This window comes from Amblyomma maculatum, chromosome 1, assembly GCF_055883805.1.
Source record: "Amblyomma maculatum isolate TAMU_Amacu chromosome 1, ASM5588380v1, whole genome shotgun sequence".
Classification (NCBI taxonomy): domain Eukaryota; kingdom Metazoa; phylum Arthropoda; class Arachnida; order Ixodida; family Ixodidae; genus Amblyomma; species Amblyomma maculatum.
The window spans coordinates 383,500,873-383,519,941 of record NC_139344.1 but is presented as its reverse complement, the minus strand read 5'-3'; the positions used below and the strand labels follow the sequence as shown (position 1 = coordinate 383,519,941).

General features: G+C 46.5%; 1 protein-coding gene across 1 annotated transcript in view; it reads left to right on the top strand.

The window, feature by feature from the left end:
* Positions 1-10,818: 10,818 nt before the first annotated feature.
* Positions 10,819-19,069, top strand: part of LOC146208396 (uncharacterized) — a 47,982-nt gene continuing 39,731 nt past the window's right edge. Inside the window, exon 1 of the mRNA XM_084593162.1 lies at positions 10,819-10,863. The gene's annotated coding sequence lies outside the window, so the exon portion shown is untranslated. The remainder of the gene's footprint in view (positions 10,864-19,069) is intronic.

The following is a 19,069-nucleotide window of genomic DNA, read 5'->3' as shown; positions in this document are numbered from 1 at the left end:
CAAAAAATTTCTTAAGGGCGTGCCCTCTATTTTTCTTGAAAAGTTGGACAGCCTATGCTGACTTTCCCATGTTACAGTAATTCTCTGAAGAGAACTTTTTTTTGAAGGCTTACAGCAGTGGTAGTCAATCTACTTCTATTCAGACATGCTAGTTAGCGTGTCCTCCGCATTCTTCTGCTATCTTCGTAACATTCTTCAACCATCCTCTGGGTTCTTCACATGGCAGGCTACACATTAATCTTCCCATGTCATAACCTCCTCAATCCTTGCACAATAGCCACCTCTAGGTTCCTCTCGCCGCAGCCACCTTCAGGTTGCATATTCCTCAGTTTTAAGGCGAAAGCCTTTAATAACTCATACTGTCGTCGACAAAAGCTGTCCACGTGAGCGGCGCACCTGATTGGTCGAAAGAGAAGTGACGTCACCAGCCACCAAATTCAAAGCGACCAACCAGAAGTCTCATCTTGCTTAGTATTCCTGCCATCTGCAATCCCACACTTGAATGCGCGCCAAGGAACGCCATGCGACAGGAGCAAAGGTGCACCGTCCAAATGCACACTTGTCGAAGAAAGTGTGACAGATACCGCGCCTTTCCTTTCCTGTAAACCAATTATAATTATATGTAGCACTGCAACGAATGCTGATAAAAGGCAAACGATGACAGGCAAATGATAGGAAAGGAAGGGTAGGCTTTCGTCATTCCCTTCTTAAAGCCAAGGGAGTAAGTAGACTGGGCATGCGACAAAAGCAAGCATTTTTGAAGAGTAACAAAATCATAGGAAGTGCCAGGCAACTCTACCCTTTGCTCTTGCAGAGAATCAGAGTCTGCCATTATGGTACTATCGAGACATCTAAGACCTCTTAACCTGCCAAGCAGTTATGCAGCTCGTTGCCTCCCATTCTCTTCTCTCTTCCACTTATCCCCTACTTCCTCTCTTGCAAAAGTAGGGAAGTGGAGTTCCCTGTCTACTTTGCCACAGTTACACTGTGGTTGCCGACAATAGCTGTCAAGCATAACAAGAAACAACCATGATAGAATATTAGAGATATAGCTCATTACAGTCAGACTTTGATGAATACTGAGATATCGCAGATTATTGCCTATATCGAACTTGTCATAAATAATTTAAGAGAACAAATGTACTTTCTACTTAAGAGAGTGGTGTACACTGGGATGCCAGGCGACATGCTTTGCCTAGCATCCACAAAACATTGGTGTTTAAGGATAGTGAGGGAATTTTGGTCGACTATTTAGGGAAATCCCCCAAGGTGGAGTATATTGTGATGCACTAGGAAAGCCACCTTATTTATAATGAGTTAAGTAGAAAACAAAATTTGTTGTCTGTGGCTCAGTGATAGCCACCAGCGGCCTTTGTCTCTTTTTCTATGCCACCACTGTGATGTCAACAGTAAGCTAGTCTACCGTGGTTTGTTGTATCCATCGCCTCCTCACAGGAGCTCCCGGGATACATTGCGTGGTTTCACCTTGTGCAAGCACTGTGGAAGCTGCAGCGAAACCGGTTTTCAACTGTCCAGGGAGGCGGAATTTCGATAACCCTCACCCGATGCAAAGGTCTATACAAAGATGGGGTTGGACTTACAGCTATCTGCCGGATGCTCATTTGAGGTGCACTTTGCACAAGTCAGTTGACTTCGGCAGGTCTCTACTCCATGGCCATAATTTTCATTCGTTAGGATTACATGGTCTGAGGCTGACTTTCGTGTACTGTACCTCCACAGTCATGAAGCATGCTCAGTGGAAAGCTAAGGACAAAGTTCTTAGTTTCTATTTTTTCGAAACATTTGTCACATTTTGTTGTTTGAGTCTGTCAGGAACTTCTTTAGTCATGTACTTTAGAGCTTGATCAGAAATGCGAATGTCTCCGAAAGCTGTGACTGCTGATAGTTTTCCATATCGCTGGATGTAAAGCACTTCCAAAGGAAGGTTTCCATTAGCTAGCTTTTTTATCTCATACTCTTGGCCTATGGTGTCAGTTAAAGTCTGGCAGACAATGAAAGGATACGCTTGTCTTGCTCTTTTTTTTGGCATGTTTTATATGAACCTTGTTGTCTTGGGAATGTGCTTCATAATATGTGCCCAGTGAAACTCAGTGTGCCCCCATTTTAAATGAAGGTTGGGGGGGGGGTACGATTAGCTGAAAACTGCCAGAGCAAGCCTTTAGAATAATAAAAATTCGGGTCACTGCAGGAACTGCATTCCGAGAATGCAAAAGCATTGGCGTTGCCGCATCGTTTTTGTAATTGTTACATTTAATGCATGTTATTTTTTCATTTTATGCGTTATTTTTATTTTTGCTTACCATTAACGTTAATTATCCTCATCATTAATTATTTTTATATCATAAGTAGTTATTTTTATTTTTGTAATTAGTTATAATTGCTCGATATTAATTCCATATTCTTTATACTACTCACAACTCACTTCTGACCATGAGTGCTGACTTCACTAGGATGATGACGTCAGACCTGGCAACACAATTTAAGCGATAGCTTATACAGCTCATTTGGACGAAATGCCATCGACGTCATAGTTGTATTTGCCGACACCGCGTGTAGGAAATAATCGGGAGCTGCATAAAGAAATTCTATCATGGTTTCCTGTGGTTGCAGGGATTGATTAGTGATCAATTAATGAAATTATTGTATTATTGATGAGTTAAAGAAATGAACAATTGAAAAGGGTGACTGCAATGGTGTCAGAATGCTCTGGATGAAAAGCCAATATGCTTGATGATAAGAAATTTTAGATTGTGTAATTGATAAGGTGGTCGAAATAGATGAAAAAAGTTTGGAAACAATTACAGCCGACTTCAGTATTTCATCAAATTAGAAGTAGGTGCGCAGCACTGACTACCCCTTTTATACTTTTCAATGCATGTTACAGCTTGTTATGGTTTGTTTTGCTTCGATAGAAAATTTTCTCATGCATAGGATTCACCTCTCTGTGGATTATTTAAGTTATACTAAATTAGTTTACAGGAGCTGCAGTATCTGTCAGGGAAGGAGGAAGGTAGGAGTGAAAGCGGAAAGAAAGAGGTGCCGAAGTGTAGGGCTTTGAATTTCGATCACCTGGCGATTTTTAACGTGCACTGACATCCCACAGCACACGGACGCCTCTTCGTTTCGCCTCCATCGAAACGCAGCCGCCGAAACGCAGCTGCCGGCGGTCGGGGTTGAAGCCGGGTACTCCGATGCAACTGCGTCACGTCACGCGGCGGAGAAGTTGTTTATTTTCATTTTTTGAACATTTTTATGCAGATGAATGAAAAAAAGATTTTCATTTTTTTTTTAGTGCAGATGAACGAACACAGTTTTGTGATCTGGGCCCCGGAGTCCACAACCGTAACACGCCCGCGCTCTCTCGATAGGAGCCTTCCTTTGTGACCGTTCCGCCTCCTCCTTAGTTAAAACGCCTGAAGCACGCTAAAATTTTTAATTGGGTTATAGGAAAGGGAAGGCGCCATATCTGCCACACTTCGTGGGCACCTTAACCGCGCCGTGGGGGAAGGGACGAAGGAGGGAAGAAAGAGGTGCCGTTGCGAAGGGCTGCTCTCTTTCCACTTCACTCCCACCTTCCTCCCTTCCCTTACGGCGCGGTTGAGGTGTCCACAAGAGCAAGTGAGACAGTTACCGCGCCTTTTCCTTCCTATAAATTAATCAATCAGCGGAGGTGGCTCAGCTAGAGCCAGTAGCAGGCCCGTGCATTTTCTTTTCGTTCTTCCTACAGCCACAACAGCACGGACACCTCTCCATTTCACCTTCATCGAAACGCAGCCGCCGGCGGTCGGATTCAGCGAGGGACGCGCGTAGGAAAATAAAATGCACGGGCCTCCTACTGGCTCTGCAGCTGAGCCACCTCCGCTGCCTGATTGATTTATAGGAAAGGAAAGGCGCGCGGTAACTGTCTCAGTTGCTTTCTGGGGACACCTCAACCGCGCCTTAAGGGAAGGGAGGAAGGTGGGAGTGAAAGTGGAAAGAGAGAAAGAGGAGCCGTAGTGGAGGGCTTCGGAGTAATTTCGACCACCTGGGGATCTAACGTGCGCTGACATCGCACAGCACACGGACACCGCTTCGCCTCCATCGAAACGCAGCCGCCGAGGTCTGGTTCGAACTTGGGTACTCCGGCACAGTAGTCGGGCGTCTTACCACTGCACCACCTCCGCTGCCTCTTGCGGACAGAAGGGAAAAAAGAGAAGAAAAAAAAAAAGGAGGGAGAGGAAGATGCTCGCCGCTCTTGTTTTCTCCACCTCAACTTCACGTAGAGAAAGAGGCTTCGGACAAACATCGGCGAAATCTGCGGCTAATAATGCTACGTACTAAAAGGGGGTTCATGATTTACCAAAATGCTCAGAATGAAACGCCACTGCTTCATTATGCTAAAATTAAGAAAATTTAGAGTGTAATTGAACAATTATTGCAATATTGAAAAACAAATTCAGAGAGCACTGCATAATGTGCAGTGGAGATATGAGAAAGCCAGAGCATTGCGCTGCTGCACACGGTGCATCGCGCGCCCCTTGTCGAACACAACCAGCGTTCCGGTGAACGCATCAAAGTTCACCGCCGTTTTCTAATTGGTGCGTGATCCTTCCCTCCAGCAGTGGGAGGCCGTGTTGGCCAGTTCAGACCCGGTCGTCCAGACCAGGGCCGTGGAGTGGGCCACCCAGGTCGCCGTCAGCCATGGGTTGATGGCCATCTAACACGGAATCGTCCACACATGCTCTCTGACGAAAATAGTTTTTCCATCCATCTAATTGGTTTACAGGAAAGGCGCAGTACCTGTCACGCGGAATCACCCCGCAGATAAACCTCGCTGAAGCCTTTTTGGGGCACGACCGAGTCCACACGCCAACGACTGGATATTTGCTTAATGGGGCTGTAAAGTTTGGGTTACAAAGAAAAATGTTTGGTTTGGTTTGCTTTGTAGGGTGTAACGTCCGAAAGCGACTCGGGCTTTAAGAGACGGCGTGGTGGAGGACTCCGGAAATTTCGACCACCTGGGGTTTTTATAGCGATAGCAATACTGCGCCAGGTTTCGAGTCGTCGCGTAGTCCCGGCGGAGGCCACGTTTGACGTTGTTGTGGCTGTGGGAAGAAGGAAAAGAATGCACGGGCCTGCTACTGGCTCTGTAACTGAGCCACCTCCGCTGCTTCGTGCGGACAGAAGAGAAAGTAGTGAAGAAAGAAAAGGGAGACGGAGAGAAAGACGCGCGCCGTAACAGCCGTCGAAGATCCTCCGCCGGGGTGGTGCAGTGGTAAGACGCCCGACTACTGTGCCGGAGTTCCCTGGTTCGAACTCCACCTCGGCGGCTGCATTTCGATGAAGGTGAAACGAAGTGGCGTCCGTGTGCTGTGCGATGTCAGCGCACGTTAAAGATCCCCAGGTGGTCGAAATTACTCCGTAGCCCTCCACTACGGCTCCCCTTTCTCTCTTTCCACCTTCCCTCCCACCTTCCCCCCTTCCCTTACGGCGCGGTTCAGGTGTCCACAGAGCAAGTGTGACAGATACTGCGCTTTTCCTTTCCTGTGAACCAACAACAACCACCGAAGCGGTGCCTTGAACAGCTGCAAGAAGAAGGAGGAGGAGGAAAAAAATGAATCTTACAGGGGAATAATGTAGCAGGCAAAAGAAGCTTCCGCCATTGCTATCGCAATTCAACAAGGGTTAACCAGAGTTAAACTACAACTAATTTTTAATATGCACTGACGTCGCACAGCACACGGACGCCACTCCGTTTCGCTTTCATCGAAACGCAGGCGCCGCTGGTCGGATTCGAACATAGGTGCTACGGCACAGTAGTTGCGCATCTTAACCATTGTGCCACTACGGCGGGGAGCAAATGTACCGTTAAACTGCCCAGAATCTAAAGCCAATGTTTGCAGACGCTAAGTATCGGTCCATAAAAAAGTTTTAAATTAAAAAAGTGAAAAACGGATGCGAAACTCTAACTCGTCTTACCTTTAACAGCGGAGCTTAAGTGTCCCCCTAATTCTGATGACAGATTTTGCGGATACAAGCTTGTAGAGCTCCCCTGATGGGGCTGGGGCAGGTACGTCACCGCAGCTTGCGGCGGGAGGGAAGGGTGGCAGTTTCTGGCCCTACGGGGATGGGACGGTGGGTCAACTCCGCTTGCGACGGGGGCTAGCCAGCCACTGATTGTTATCTGTCGTAGGCAGTCATTGCACCCGCCACCGCTTCGGTGGTGGTGGACGACGGCTGCTGTTGCGGCGCGTGTTTCTCTCCCTCTTCCTATTCTTTCTTCTCTATTTTCTCTTCTGTCTGCGCGAGGCAGCGGATGTGGCTCAGCGACAGCGCCAGTAGCAGGCCCGTGCATTTTATTTCCCTTTTTCCTGCAGCCACAACAACATAGTCTACAGCTAATATGTCGCCGGTCGATCCTGTATGCTGGCCACCGACGTGCTGCTGCCTGTCATCATAGTCCGCCCTTCAATACCCATGATTTATTTATTTATAGGAAGGGAAAGGCGCATTAACTGTCTTACTTGTTATCAGTGGACACCTCAACCACGCAGTAAGGGAAGGGGGAAGGTGGGAGTGAAAGTGGAAAGAGAGAAAGAGGAGCCGTAGTGGAAGGCTACGGAGTAATTTCGACCACCTGGGGATCGTTAGCGTGCACTGACATTGTACAGCACACGGACGCCTCTTCGCTTCGCCTCCATCGAAGCGCAGCCGCCTAGGTCGGGTTCGAACCCGGGTACTCCGGCACAGTAGTCGGACGTCTTACCACTACACCACCCCGGCGGGGCTTCAATACCCATTATATATGTCACACTTGTTTCTGTGGACACCTGAACCGCGCGGTAAAGGAAGAGGAAGGGGTTATTGGAAGTGAAAGGAGACAAAGAGGAGCCATAGTGGAGCGCTGCGGAATAATTTCGACAACCTAGGAATCTTTAACGTGCGCTGACAGATCGGGACAGGAGGGTGACTGGTCATGGTCCTGATGAGGCTGGGATAGCTAGGTTACCGCCGCTCGCGGCGAGGTTTAGTCTGCCACCGAATTTTAGGGCGAAAGCCTTTAGTGACGTTGTGGACAAAGTGTGTCCCGCTTTTGCGGCGTTCTGATTGGCCGCGGGGGGTGCGTTCTTGCCATCTACAATGCTAGACTTGACGCGCGCCAAGGAACGCCACCCGACAGGAGCGATGGTGTACTGTCCAAACACACTTGCCGGAGAAAGTGTGATAGATACTGCGCCTTTTCTCTTTCCTGTAAATTTATAATTATATGTAGCACTGCAACGAATGCCGACAAGAGGCTAACGATGGGAGGCAAATTATAGAATAGGAATGGTACGCTTTCAGAGACCCTCTGTTGTTGTTGTTGTGGCTGTAGGAAGAAGGAAAAGAAAATGCACGGGCCTGCTACTGGCTCTGTAGCTGAGCCACCTCCGCTGCCTCGTGCAGATAGAAGAGAATATAGAGAAGAAAGAAAAGGAAGAAGGAAAGAAAGACGCACGCCGCAACAACAGCCGTCGTCCACCACCAGCGGTAGCGTGTGCAATGACGGCCTAGAACAGATAAAAATTCGGCGCCAGGCTAGCCTCCGCCGCAAGCGGCGGTGACCCACCTGTACCAACCCCATCAGGGGAGAGGACTACTTTTAGGGCGAAAGCCTTTAATGGCTCATACTGTCGTGGGCAAAGTGTGTCCCGCTTTTGCGGCGCCTGTCGCGCGGCGTTCCTTGGCGGGCGTTCAAGCGTGGGATTGCAGATGGCAGGAACGCTAGACAAGATGAGGCTTCTCAGGCTTTCGCCTTTCAATACTTTAGTCGCTAAAAGCCCTCGTAATTTTTATCTTTTGTAGGCCGACTCGCCACCGCTTAGGTGGTGGACGACGGCATTTGCGGCGTGCTCTTTCTATCCTTCTTTTTCTTTCTTCTCTACTTTCTCTCTTCTGTAAGCACGAAGCAGCGTAGGGCCCCGCCGGGGTGGTGCAGTGGTAAGACGCCCGACTACTGTGCCGGAGTACCCGGGTTCGAACCCGACCTCGGCGGCTGCGTTTCGATGGCGGCGAAACGAAGAGACGTCCGTGTGCTGTGCGATGTCAGTGCACGCTAAAGATTCCCAGGTGGTCGAAATTACTCCGTAGCCCTCCACTACGGCTCCTCTTTCACCTTCACTCCCACCTTCCTCCCTTCCCTTTCGGCACGGTTGAGGTGTCCACAGAAAACAAGTGAGACAGTTACCGTGCTTTTCACTGCCTAGAAATCAATCAATCAGCAGGATCGCGCGCAGCAATTGGAGAACACGCGCGGTCGCCGCCACGGAGGAAGAGGGGGGCGGAGCAGGCTACGAGGCACGAAGCCGACGGCGACGCGAAACGCAGGAACGGGCACCAAAGAGCTGCGCTCTAAAATGTCAAGACTGGCAGAAAATCGCTGCCAAATTTCTTTCCACAAATTCAACTAGCAGGAAGCTAGCGTTCTTCCTCATACGCAAGATGGAGCAGTGTACGTCTAGCGGCGCAGTGAAATGAGGTGGCTTTAGTGGTTTTAGGTCCGATAGTTGTCACCTGAGAGCAATAGCAAACGCATCTGCGTCATGGCTATCAACTTAAAGCCGACGGTGCGTAAGCGCTTACAGAAAGTGTTCGTAAATCATATATGTGCGGGCAAAGCAAACAGCCAAATGTCATGGCAGCAATCCAAGTGCAACAACCAAACAATCAGGAGGGACTAAGTCGCTCCATAGCGTTTTCTAGTGGATGTCTAGAATATATACCATACACCTTTAGAGGGATCTGGATGATGCGTCGCCAAAAGATCACAGGAGGCGCAGTCATCGCGATACCCCTAAGTAGCTGCACCGAACAAACGTGTTTCACTTCGCACGATTACGTTTCTTGACGAAATGCGTTCAGATAATCGGCCTTTTTTTTTTTTTTTTGAAACAAAGAGAAAATAGAATTCGCGATCAGAAAAACTTCATTACTTGCATCTATGAGTCTGATGCGAATCTTTTAAAATGTGCAGCACTTGTTGGGCCATCCTTTTTACTTATAAATGGTTTAGACTACAGTCGACCGTGCATTGATGTTCCTGATGTACTTGCATGCAGTTGGCGTTAATTACCGCTGCACCGCATTTTGAGACACGGCAGGAATCCGCAGACCAATCGCACGATTTCACTTCTGTATTCTGTTGCAAAGCGGCATGTGAGGTCAAAAGGCGAACCATCATCAAAAAAAAAAAAAAAATCGCGATCTATCATTCTGCAAATGCCATTTGGGTAAACATGGCAGAGGACGGCGCATACGCATTCGCGGCACAGCATATATTCAAAGCTCTTGGAGCCCTCACATGTATGTTGGGGAGTAGACGAAAAATTGCCAGAAACATGTATCTACAGTGCATTTTTTATTTGTGCAAATCAATGAGTGCATGTCTTTCTTTTGCGTATTTCAGGCATCGCAAGTGAGGTAAGAGTCATATAGGTCCAAGCCCTGCCTTAATCCTTTCTCAGGGTTTCAATTTCATGGCTGCTCACGCAGCAAATTCAATCCTTTACTTCCAGGAGAGATTTCTCCTCGCATATGGAATACGATGCACTTGCGCTGAGCTCCGATATGCACGAATGCCGGCGTATGGCTTTAAAATTTGCCTTAGTTCTGTGATCTGGAAATGCTTATACGTACAGTCAGAGACAAAAGTTTGTGAGAGGTGGATTTGTGGGAAAACATTTATTTTTTCGTTGCCTCGCTAGTTTTTCCTGTGACATTTTTTTTCTGTAAATGAGGCGTGCATGTCCCCTCGCGATTCAGCACATTTATTTCGCTATGTTTGCCCAGTCACACGAAACAAATAATTTTTCCACGAACTCGCGTTCCGCTAACTTTTGTCCCTGACTGTATACGTATATAAAACGAGCTAACCTGTCTGTTCAGTTACGCAACGACTCCAGATGCGTCGCCACTTATGGTTATGTCTAGGGACCTACTCTCTTCGCCTGCATCCCTCATAAGGTGAAATTTAGTTGAAAGAGCTATGGCTCGCAGAATGGACTTAGCCGATATCAATATTCTGACGCCTCTGCTGAGCCCAGGCGGAGCTAAGCCTAAACAATGTGCAACATAAGAAAGCCATGGAAGGCTGACCACTGCCCGAAATTTGACCTATGGCCATGGGACCCGCATCCTTTGAGCTTCATATCGACAAAAACTTTGAGACTAGCGTTTTCACCTGTAATTGTGATTAACAGAGCTAACCCACTGTTGTAGTCTTTTTTCTTTTTTTCCTTCCTTTTTATTTTTTTGCTGGTGGCGATGATTGAACCTTCGTGAATTGTTTCTTAGGACAGGATATAGCAAAACGGTTGCAAGGCCGTAGAACCATGGGGCGAGTATGCCCAGATTTATGGGCATAGCTGCTCTGCCCCATGTTTCTGAAATGGAGCAACCGTTTCACTATCCTGCATTAGCAACATGGAGTAGCCTAGCCGGCGTGCTGAACATGAGGAAGTCTCTCACTTCACAAATCGTGCGTACCCTGAAGCATTAATGTGACGGAGCACACGAATTCAAGGAACAAGCAAGACGGACGCCAGCCGAGTCAGCACGCGTTCCGCGTTGAGCTTGCTTTTTTATCGCGCCCCGCTACACTCGGTCGCCACCCTTGCATTAGGTTATCGCAAAGCCGAGACGGCGGTGAGTGCGGCTGTATACGATGGCCCCATCATAAAGACATCGCCGGCTCCTTCCGCCACTCTGTCTTGCTTCTGACGTCTGCCGCAGTCGCCGTTGGAGCCGAGACGGCGACCGCCTTCTGCGACCACTTGCCTGCCAGAGCTGCTGCCGCACAGCAACGCCGACGGATAAGCAGACTCGGTAAGAGATGTACGTTTTGTCAAACTACACACTGTCTCAGCTGGAACGCTGATAGGGAGTACGAAGTGCAGTTAAATGTTTCCAGTGTTGCCGTTCTGAATGTTGGATAAGTATAACCAGGCTAAAACACGTTTTAGCAACGTATTTTCGGACTGTAATGCGGTTCAAAACCACAGCGAAGGAGGAGAATGACAAGTTGTTCTAGAAAGGGACGATGGTTGGTCAACCACGCCGTGACGTCAGCGTAGCGTCGTTCACTGGTCCTTGTACTTCCGGGAGTGTGAACGCTCACAGCCAGCGACGTCGTTGACGTCGTTTATCGCGAGATGTATGCAGGAAACGATGAATATATACGTAAACGAATGGAAGTACGTTTTTTTTTTTCCTCGTAGTCTTGACGTTTCGAACCTCAGTGCTATAGCGCACCGCACTTGAATTTTTCGGTTTCCAGCTGGATTTGTACGCGAAAATCTGCCCCGAACGGCTGTAACGGAGTGCCTGTACGTATACGCGGAAATAAATTAATGGGTGCGTAAACATCGCGCAGAGACCTGATTTTACGAACCCCACGCACGCAAGGACTGCTGACACTTTATTAAAATTATGACTTTCGTGAAATCGGGAAACAAACAAAGAAAGCTTGAAACACACTAGTGCACTTTCCGCAGCGAACCAGCTGCTGTTATCACGCACCGAGAGCAGTCACGGTCAACTGCGTTACGCAAGTCTTGCAGCATCGAGCTACAAAAGACTCCTTTAATAAGAAAGCGGTTACTCATTAGCATCAATTAATGCCAATTAGTGATTACTTTTTTATACAAATATACTCAAACGCAGGCGGTACCCCTAAATATCGGACCAAAAGCCACCTATTTTCCCTTTTGGGAAGCAGCGTGTTCTTGTGGAAGGAAGTGTCTGCTCTTCCATACTTGCAACTGATATATTGGAGTATACATTTGAAATATACATTTTTGACCTTTTTTTTTTTTTTGTAGCTGGAATTGTGGCTACACGCTTTCCTCTTCTCGCGAGCGTGTATAATGCGAGCGTCTTTCAATAAAAGAATCAGCTGTCAGTAGTGCACGATCAGTGTGCACTTGTGTTTATGCTTATGTCGCGGTATAAGCGGTACCCGAGAATATGATGAAGTATCAGCGATGACAGCGCATCCTCTGGGTATAAACCCATTAAACAATAAAGAATATTTGCTCGATACGTTTAGATGCCTATAAGGTATAAGTCAACCGCTGCACGGTGACCTCCGGACCAATTTCGGCTTCGTTGGAGTTGCTTGACATACGCCCAGATCCCAGTACATACCTCTTGCAGATATATAAATGTTTTGTAGAAACTGACTTCTCTTTTAACGTAAATTAAAGGCTATAAGGTGCGCATTTGGCAAGCACTCGCAGATTATGACTAGCAGCTTACCGGTATCGGTCAAGAGGAAAGTATACAGCAGTTGCATTTTACCTGTACTCAACTATGGGGCTGAAACGTGGAGGCTAACCAAGAGGGTTTTACTTAAGTTGAGGACAACCCAGAGGGTTATGGAACGAAAAATGGTAGGGGTAACATTAAGAGATAGGAAGCGTGCATAGTGGGTCAGAGAAATAACTCAAGTTACTGACATTCTAGTGGAAATCAAGAAGAAGAAATGGACATGGACAGGACATGTAGTGCGAAGAGAGGATAACCGATGGTCGCTTAGTCTAACAAACTGGATTCCAAGGGAAGGAAAGCGTAGCAGGGGGCGGCAGAAAGTTAGGTGGGCTGATGAGGTTAAGAAGTTCGCAGGGGTCAAGTGGATGCAGCTAGCATAGAACCGGGTTAATTGGAGAAATATGGGAGAGGCCTTCGCCCTGCAGTGGGTATAGTCAGGCTGATGATGATGATGATGATGAAAGGTTAGGATTGTGTAATCCGTGTTCTTCGGCACAGCTGGGCTCGCGGGGCGAGGCCGAAATACCACACCGATTCTTTTCAAGTAGTATTCTGATTTTTTTTTTTTTTTTTTTTTGCCCTTCCTCATTCCAAAGCAGCCGTTTTCACCTGGATCCGCCACTCAGCGTGACAGACGATAAGGAATATACAAGCTGTAGGAAGAGAGTCATTATACCAAGCCAGATAATAAAAGCTTATTATCACTTTACACCCACGCTGCAGTGCATTTGGGCCTCATGCATTTTTGCCCCCCCCCCCCCCCCCCTTATAACAACATAAAATGCTGATAAACCACACAGGAGGTATACATTTTCTTTTTTGCTGAGCTTGTGAATAGCCGTAAGCTGAGGAAAAGAAACTCTCGAAGACTTCGCTTTCCTGAAGGGATTAATAACTTGAACGATAGTTGTAGCCACAGTTTTAAGCAGCTGGAAAAGTATATATTTACGATTGAACATTGGTCATATATTCTGGCCTCTGTCATTGCGTTGCAGCGTATCTTGCAAATCGCGTGCTTTTCGCTCGGCTTTTCAGTGGTATTGCTGCATCAGTGCATCAGACGTTAAAAACATAATGTCGCAGGAAAGAAATTAATTACTACACGTCGTGTCCCTGACACCATAAGCCGATTTTTGTTGCTGTTGGTGGTGGTGTTGTTCGGCATTCCGTCCGATTTCGAAGGCTTTCGAACACTCATGGACTCTATAATCATGGACAGTACATATACCTTTGTTACAATAATAAAACGATTTCAGCAGAATCTGAGACGGCAATCGCATTTCCATTAAAAAGTACTAAGCGCTGTGGCTATCTCGCGTGCGCCTTTCGTGAACGCGGAAAATTCAGCGGCGGAAGTGCGCCTATATCCGGCCGAAGAATGTTCGTGTAGATATTGAAAGCTTATATACAGTTCAGATCAATGTTACAGCTGCGTATAGCACCAAGTTTCTGCTGCATTTTTTTTATTTATTATTTATTTGTTCTCCAATACTGTTGGCCGGTAAAGGTCGTTAAAGGGTGAGGGAAAATAATACACTTTTTCACAACAAAAACAATGTTTATAGAACAACGCTATCCACGACAATAGAAACGTGAATAGAAATTGCAGCGTATGTATGATGCATTTCTCAGAACGTTTCTGCCTGTGGAACAGCAACCAGCAAGGAATTCTTTATAAATTGTGTTTGTATATCCTCATTTGTGCTGTGTGGCACATATGTTTTGTGTCGCGTCTCTATTCTACTTCTTTTCTTTACTCGTCTGAAATTATATGTTCCATTACGATTCATATCAAATTACCACAAAATGTGCTCAGTTTTTTTTTTTATTCAAATTTATATTTTCTCTCCACTGTGTAATCTGTATAATGCCAAGTGAAGGATTCAGCGGCACGTCAAGCTGCTCAGAGCAGCTTTTAGCCATGAAAGCCTTCCAGATTTACTGGTAGATAAATTGAATTGAATTAAAAGGCTATAGTACGGAGAAAAATGAGTAGGCGTATGCATTAAGTTTTAGCAACAAATGGCTTCTCACATGTACACAATTTATTAACTCATACCGGCAAGGACAAAAAAAAACTGCATTTCATTTATTTATTACTTACTCTATTTACCCGAGGGCTCACACAGTGCCAAGAGGAGCGGGCGCACATGGAAACAAAAATAAAAACAATGATACATTCTGGGAAAACATGAGTATAGGAAAGAAAATAATGTTGAAGAAGCTTGATCAAGGCTCGCTCGTTGGATGACGCGTGTTCAGTGCAATAGGTGGAGGCACCTCCACACTGGGCCAAAAAAAGAATAAAAATTCCTTGGAGTAACTTATATACCTCTTAAGTGCGATAAGGGAAAGCCTTTCCTGCGACTCATTTGCACTCGAATTGGCCGCCTTTTCGCTCATTTGCTTCTTTCTTTACTTACTCCTTCTGTCTCTCCATGTTTTTTTGCACAATTTCGATGTCCATGGCTCTTGAGACGTCTGTACATTATATCAACGCCCTTGGCTATTTTGACGTCCAGTTGACTTTTTGGCGGTAATTAATTAACTATTCCACGTCAACGAAATTTGCACACAGACATTTTTTACCTTCTACCTCATACAGTCATTCTTTTGCTCATCAATCAATTTGCTTTTTGGGTGGACGGATGGATGGATAGGAATTTGGAGCGTCCCCTTTGAAACGGGGTGACACAGTAATTGCTATCATGCTCGTTTTTTGCCCCTATATCTTAATTATTGTTTTAAATCAGTTAACTATACCATCATTCCATTTATTGAATTTTTGTTTCTACAATACTAACATTATGTTACTTTTCTGCTTTTAAGCCACCAATCTTCTAATCGTTTTTTGCTAGCTTCCACCGCAGGTTCATTCAGCCGGCCACTAGTATCTCTAAACTCCAGGCCCTCAGGAAGAGTGAGTGCGCCTGCATCGACTTCCGGATGGATACCGTTACATTCGAATATAATATGGTCAATTGTTTCAGTGTAGTTAACACATACTGCACATTCCTCATTTTCATTGTTAAATTTATTTTTGTAGCTGCGTGTCTAAGGCACCCTGATCTAGCTTCAAAAAGTAGGGCACTGTCTCTTGAGTTATCAAAGAAAGCTTCCTTCCTGATCTGCCCTTTCCACTTTCGGTATATAGTTCCACACTCAACAATCATGGTGCGACACCACCCGTGGCCGCACGAATCCTGCCCACGTGCACAAATGAGCCCATAAAGATTTTCGCCTTAAAAGATAATGCTTTAACGTGACAGCGTTGAAGGCCACATCCTGCAAAACATTCGGCGTTGCCATTCTGGGCGAAAAGTAACGGCATGGCTCTGGCAGGTGGCAGCTGGCAGGTGGTACGGCCGAGCACTAATTCGTCGATGCTTTCTGCGGCATAACGAGATCACGTGGTATGAGAAAGCTGCCACCTCTGGTTGCTTATTTGAAATGGGAAGTTGGAATAAGAGTCAATCTTCCAGTGCTCTTGGATGTCGAGTCAGGCTAGCCCTTTTGCTACTCCTATAGGCCACATGCAGGCACTTGCGTTTGCCGGCGGCTTTGTTGAAGCGGGGCTCTATTAAAGCGAAAGTCTTACTAGGGTATGCTGGGTCCGCAAAATGTGTCATAAAATGTGTCGCCGGGTGCGACGTCATCACCTGGTGATGTCATATCTAGTCATTGGTCATCAATGGTAGTGTTTAATGACAATAAAATATTATTACAAAATTACAAAACAGTAATGCTTCAGTCATAACTACTAATCAGTATAATTATTATAATTATGACAGGTAGCTAGTGATCAGATAATCACTATAATATTTTTGGTGATAGGTAGCGCTAGGTGGTTAGTAAAAACGTCACAGCCACGGTAATGCTGTCTCATTCTCCCATTGAAGTTTCTGTTTTTCTCTATGTCGGACTGCCGCTTACGATCGGTAGCATGATGACGTGATACCTTAAGATATTAGGTGCACAGAATAATGCATTGGTAATTAAGCGATTATGCACAGCATGTAGGCGAACTAGGAAACGTAAGGGGAGACGCAGCAACTCTATCGCGTCATTATTATTATTTTTTTTTTTTGTAAGTGAGAAGGGGGGGGGGGGGGGGGCAAGGATGGCATTATTATGACGATGGTCAACACGTGACGATACATGTATGGTGCGCGAAAGAAAGTATAGTTAACCTTAAAGCCCTTCAAACAATTCATGATTTGGCGTCTCTAAGTCGTCCAGCGCACCTTGTCCACTTACTCCAAATCACGAATTGGTTTCATTGGTTTGGTTTATGGGTTTGAACGTCCCAAAGCGACTCGGGACGTGAGAAACGCCTTAGTTGAAAGATCCGGAAATTTCTATCACTTGGGGTTCTTTAACATGCACTGAGATCGCACAGCGCAGAGGCTTTTCGCCACCAACGAAACCCGGCCGCCGTGGCCGGGATTCGAGTCCGCATATCCTTAATTGGATACAGCGGTCGAGCGCCACAACCACTGCACGACTCACGCTATGAGGGACGCCTTAGTGGAGGGCCCCGGATAATAGCGATCACATGATGTTGCTTAACGTGCATCAACATCGTACACGGGCGAATTGCGACTCGCTTCTATTGGAAAGGGGCCGCCCTCACTGCCCGTATCGAACCATGTTGATCGACCCGGATCTTCAAGTTCACTTATACCCACCGTGACGGATATATATCCTGATGTATAAATAAACAGTTTTGCTTTTTATACCGGCTACGTCTACCACATATATACTTGTATACAGAAAGTGAACAAGCGAACACACGCACGCTGTGAATATCAGCAACAAACCAACATTTCTTCTATATAAGGAACTACTTTGTATACGCGCATAAAATGTGATTGATACACGTGCAGCATGTGCTCGCGCCAATTGCCATCACCAAACATCTCTCCCAGTTTCCCGTTTCGCTTCTGATGTTTACACGCCTCGAAGAACGCATCACTGGGGCTTACTTTTTTCCTGTGGGATTCGCAAGAATGAAAAACAAACAATCAGGTGTTTTGGGGAACATTTTAAAAATTCATAAACATGTAGGATGGGCGAAATAGAAATGAAGTCTTTTCATGTACGAGCAGTACGTCGCCGGTGGCCGGTGTCAGTTACTTTGAAAAATCATGCTAGTTAGCTATAGGTAACAACTGGTTGACCTTTAGCTTTTCAATCTGCACAGACAATCTGTTTAGTGCCAGCGGTGACTTCGTGGCAACGGGCAACGAAACTACTTTCTGAGACGGCAAAAAAATAAAATAATAATAAATAAATAAAGTGTTTAAATTCCGGCGCAGCCTGTAAGCGCGGAGTTTTTTTTTTTTTTTTTTTTTTTTTTTTTTTTTTTGTCTGTCCCAAAACCGAAACTCGGCACAACAGCTGGCAACGTATTGCGGTGACTACTACGTTCGGTACAACCTACCTGCATCGTGTTGTACCAAGAGATGAACTTTGTTTTACATTGACATTTGGTGAGAACGCTGCCGTTTGATAGGGAATAGTTGACACGCTCTCAGTATATTACATGTGTTGGGTGGCGCTGCACTTTCATACTATTGTTATGGCCTCTGCTGTGTAATTGGCGCCGGTGATGATGATGATGATTATTATTATTATAAACTCTTTATTTACTCCCAAAGAAGGGGAACCAGCCGAAAGACTGGTTGCACTGCTTAGAGAAGGTCAGCAGGGATCCCTTGGGACTCTGCGGCCTCCAATGCGCGCAAAATGAGCTGGCGCTGTTGGGCGAGCTCGGTGGTACGCAGGAGGGACTCCCACGCATCCATTGTAGCTGTATTGTCTGCGTTGTGTCGTATACATGTCCACACCATGTGAGTGAATGTGGCCGGTTGTGAGCAGTGTTTGCAGCTAGGTGCAATAAGATTTGGGAAAATTTTGCTATATAGCCATGGGTTGGGAAAGGTTCCTGTTTGTATTTTGCGCCAATGGACGGCCTTGCGCCGCGACAGTTCCCGGTGTGCAGGGGGGTATAGACACCGTTCGAGCCGATAATGCTGGAGGATGTCCGTGTATGTAACAAGGCGTGAATGAGTGCCTTGGGGAGTGTCAGAGGAAGCGGCAGGCTGAGGAGGGTGCTCCGCCCGGTAGCTGAGTTCTCGGGCAAGAGCATGCGCAGCTGTGCGTTCCCGCTGAGCGCCTCATGATATGAGAAGACGAGGTGTGGTAAGGTGAGAGATCGGAGGATAGTTCGTGCCTGTCGGGATATACGACCTGCATCGAAGTTACGAATTGCCTGTTGGGAATCGCTAACGACTAGTTTGGTGGAGGGGTCGGTCAGAGCTAACGCGATGGCAACCTCTTCCGCGGTGGTAACAGTTGCGGCGTTGAGGACGCTGCAGGCGTTGTGCCAGTTTCGGTGCGGTGCCAATGCAACCGCAACCATAGCGCCGGTGTCGCGGTTCCTTGGCTCAAGGCCCGCATTCCATGTCTATCACGTGTCCCCTGCCTATACTACCACTATTTAATGGACACAGAATGAGCGACAATCCTTGAGAGTTTGACATTTAGAGGCGGGGGTCTCATTAAACCTCAAGGCTTTTTCGCGCCTGTCGCCCCTATAGTTATTCTCATGAACATTTACATTTCATGATAACGCCTAGACGAGGCTGCACGATCTGGTTGGTACGTTCGCGCATTTACAACTTTTTGAGAGCGTACAGGTACAATTTAAAGCGCATATTTCCGTGGTCACTTTAAGCCTTGGCTTAAGCGGCACATTATC